Genomic DNA, 3,976 nt, shown 5'->3' with positions numbered 1-3,976 from the left:
GCTGTGAGTCTGCAGAAGACATGCCAGAACTTTGCAGGGCTCACAACAGCCAGCTCTTAATGTGACACCACATGCTGATGTAGAGCAACTGCTATCCTTGGCTAAGCACTGTGTTACAATCCTTTAATGTTTCCACTAGACACTGAATACTGCAAGCATACTCTTCTTTTTCACTATGATCCTTCTTAATTTCTGGGGCAAGGGTAACCCTCCACCCACTTTAACCTGTCTCATCTATCATTCAGGGATTTATGGCCTGGCTCAGCTCATGGCTTTCTTAGCAATAGCGGCCACTGCCCTGAGACCTAATCCTAACCACCACATTTGTTGCCTCTACTCTGATTATTTGTGAAATCATGCAACAAGCAGGATTAGTGAAGTGATAGGGAAAAAAAAGTTTAAGTGGAATCACTTTTCCAGACTACAATGGTTGAGGGAAGATGAAGAGAAGTAGAAGGACATTCTCAGGGGAAAAAGAAGTTTGTAGCACGTTTGGTGGCAAGATTTGTCATGCTGTTCCCTAATTTTGTGGCCCCACAACTCCACTTGCAGTTAACAGAGAAGAAAAGGACATGTAATAGCTCCCAGGCTGGGTTCTGGCTCCCAGCTACTCTTCCTGGAGGCAGCATGTGACAAGTATCTCAAAAGACAAAGGTGGCATTAATATCCTCCTACACTGGTGTAGCAGAATTGCTAAATCACAGCCTGAAGCAGTGATTGAGCACCTGGTGGGAAGGCAAGGCCAACTCAGGGGAGCTCAGGTGCATGCAGTGCACCTGAGTGACTGGAAGGGGTGGAGCCAGGATCCACCCCTTCCCAGACATCATTAAGGGTATCTCTTGTTGGAGATTCCTGTATACCTGAGGCCTTCCAAAGGTGAGTAGCTCTTTTCCTTCATGTCTATATCTGTGGCTGCTGCATTTGGGCTTGTTCTCATTTGCTGTAGCCAAAGGCTTTGCCACCCTGCTATTATAGCTGTACTTTCCATGACATTATAGCGTTACAACTGGCAAGAAATCTTGTTGTATTACCATCAGCACAGCTATTAATCAGTTCCAGCATGTATGAGCCCTCAGAGACATCAACTCCACAGCAGTTTCTCTGGACAGCTGTATCACATGACCCTTGCTGTTTCTTGGCATGAAAGAGGCAGTAACCTGAAAAGCAGTGACTGTCAAAACCACCTGGCACACATAGAAAAAGCAAGCTTTGCAATAACAATTGGCTGAGAAACAAACATTCCACAAGGACATCAAAGAATTGGCATGTTCTTACTTCAAGTAATCAGAATAATATAGCAATGTGTTATTCCTCTGAGCACAGCTCAGACTTCATCCCTTGAGTTATTCAGCAAAACAAGCTCTAAAAGCAGTGTTGCTGATATAACTACAGCCACAACATAACCTTCAACACAGAATTTTGGCCTCCTGTGTCCACTAGGATCACGTATTACCTACTCACTGATTAACACAGAAATGCAGTCAGCCATGTGCTGTGTACACTTGGCCAAGAGAAATCAAAAGTCACAGATCTGTGTCTCCTGAGAAATACTTACCAGACCTATCCACATTGACATCACAATCAGAACTCAAAGGACAAGAACACTGAAGAAAGGTGTTCTGTTCAATGTCTATGTAGACTGGTAATGCTCTATTGGGGGGAAAAAACCTGAAATTTACTGATTTGTGAATTACTGCATTAGTTGGGTTTATGGCTTCCACTGAACATGTCTTCTAGGTACACATCCACCAGAGACCTTACTGAAGCCTCTGAGTGTACAAGGAGAAATATTCTCATATAGTCATAGCTGAAGACACATGAAGCCCACCGGGCTTGGACACGTGGTAAGGTCCCATTAAGACCACATAGGTGGGGTTTACTTTGCATCACTTTAGACACTTGCAAAACAAGCATTTCTTTGACATATTCTCTTAATAGTCAGTAGGGAAGAAGAGGTGGTAAGTGACAGCTCCTTGAGAGGCAGACCCCTGGAAAAGGCTGTGTGTAGATCCATCCACTGTTGCTTGTTCTCCTCAGAAAAAGATGGCACACCCAAGAAATTGCATATGCTCATACCTCCTAATAAGGACCATTAACAACTAATAAGGGCTCTTTGACTGAAACCAGAGGTACACCACAGTGTTAAACTCATATTTATCAGTTTTTTGGTTTGTTTTTTTTTGTAAAAGAATCACTGCCTTTGCTTTTCAGTCAGCAGCAGTGTTCATCTCACTCTTTGGTTGGTGGAGGCAGTATATCAGTCAGAATATACAACAGCTAAAAGCCACCCTACACTTCATCACCAGGTCAAAGCATCTCACAACACTCCCATTCACAAAGAGCCAGACACTGATATCATATTTCCTGATGTTTCCTGTATTCTGGGAGAAGGCTCTGTAGCATTGAGGGATCTTCCAGTATGGGCTAATCTGATTCTTTTCTTGTGGCTGAAGGATGTTGTGCTGAGCACCTGAAGCGACCGTTCACCTGCAGAAGAGTCTCCAAAGACAGCTGTTTTTGGAAACAGTCTGGGAAAGGTAAATGGATTAACTTTTGTTGAGAAGAGACCACCAGTAGTTGAGGTGGTTTCCTGTCTACTACTTCACTGCAAATCCACAGGAAGCTCAGCTAACAGAGACCAGCCTAAGTACCAGCATGGTCTCCAAACCATGTAACAAAGACTGATTGTAAATACAAAGCTGGTCTGAAAACAGAAGGATTTTGCAGTTACTGAGTGAGAAGGTCAAAGTAGACCTTATCTGTGCCCTATTTTCTGCAGAGAATCATGCATACTGCCAAAACTCCACTATTAGGTCTTAAACCTGCTCCATCTGCTGCCTGTGTTGGTTGCATGGACTGTAATGAACACTCAGCCAATTCCAGCACCCAGCAGTGATTGATGCCGTGTTAAGAGGACACCAGTGGTTCCGGTCTATTTACATTTCCAAGGAGCTTGGCTGCATTTTGTGCTGTCATTTTCTTCTGGTTTACCAGCTGTGGGAGACCAAAGGGTACAAAAATTATTGCTGCGCTCCAGCAAGAAAGTGCTACTGTTGAGAAAACATCCTATTGATGCCACATATTTAAAAGGAGCTCCTCTTTAAGCGTTTTAAAGAGCTGCCACCAGCAACTAGCAAAGCCACTAATTTGGCCTGGCAAGTGGGGTTTGCTAAACACCATTTCAGATTTCAATTCATTACATGTAGATTTGGAATTGGAAATCTACTGGCAAAACAATCATCAGCCTGTTTTTTGTGGTCCCAGCTCCCTTTCCTTTCACAGTAAGCCTGTCTCCCTGTTTCCCACTCTGCCTTCTACAGCTGTCAGCTGTCATCAGCCAGGAGCACAGATGAGGCAATGCCAGCCCTGCAGATCTGACCCAGTCTCCTGGAAAACAGATGCACAGGCCCCAGCTCCTGCTTGCTCCCTACTTCCTTGTTTGTCTGCAGAAGATGCATGCAAAGGGAGAAACAAATGTTTCATGGGGAAAAAAAAAACAGAACCAGAAAGTTCTTCTGTTTTGTGTTTCTGATATTTTGTTATCTGTTTATTTACTATGTCACGTGGCTCACTACTGCAGATAAAGATCCCATTGGAGCGACTTCCAAACATCAGATCCCAGCTTTTTTTAGGAATTAACTGGAAACTAAGGAGCTGGTTGTGCTTTTGCCAAAAGATCCAAGCTGGCTGTCAGGAGAAGGGCAGGTTCCCTACCCTGCCTTTGCTGAGCAGGGGAGGTGGGTTGAAATTCCCAGGGAAAGGAGCTGTCTAGATCCAAGTGAAGGAGTCATATTTTGAAAACTGCTTTCTGAATGAGTCAGTGGAGCTATCTCCCAAGGCGCTGGAGCCTGCCAGAGGGAAGAGCAGATAGTTTTGTTGTTTCTTTTCCCCTTCCGCTGTTGAGATCGATTATTCACCATCTTGAAGTACGTCACCAGCCTTGGGAAGCTGTTTTTTGACTAGAATACTTCTTGAC

General features: G+C 44.1%; 1 long non-coding RNA gene across 1 annotated transcript; it reads left to right on the top strand.

The window, feature by feature from the left end:
• LOC110398761 lies at positions 1,595-3,976 on the top strand. The gene is made up of 4 exons (XR_002438602.1): positions 1,595-1,642; positions 1,738-1,844; positions 2,454-2,537; positions 3,321-3,976. It is a non-coding gene; the product is annotated as an uncharacterized LOC110398761 (long non-coding RNA).

The sequence above is a fragment of the Numida meleagris genome, chromosome 4 (genome assembly GCF_002078875.1).
Source record: "Numida meleagris isolate 19003 breed g44 Domestic line chromosome 4, NumMel1.0, whole genome shotgun sequence".
Lineage (NCBI taxonomy): Eukaryota > Metazoa > Chordata > Aves > Galliformes > Numididae > Numida > Numida meleagris.
Note: the sequence above shows the minus strand (reverse complement) of the source record. Positions and strands in the feature narration are given on the sequence as shown.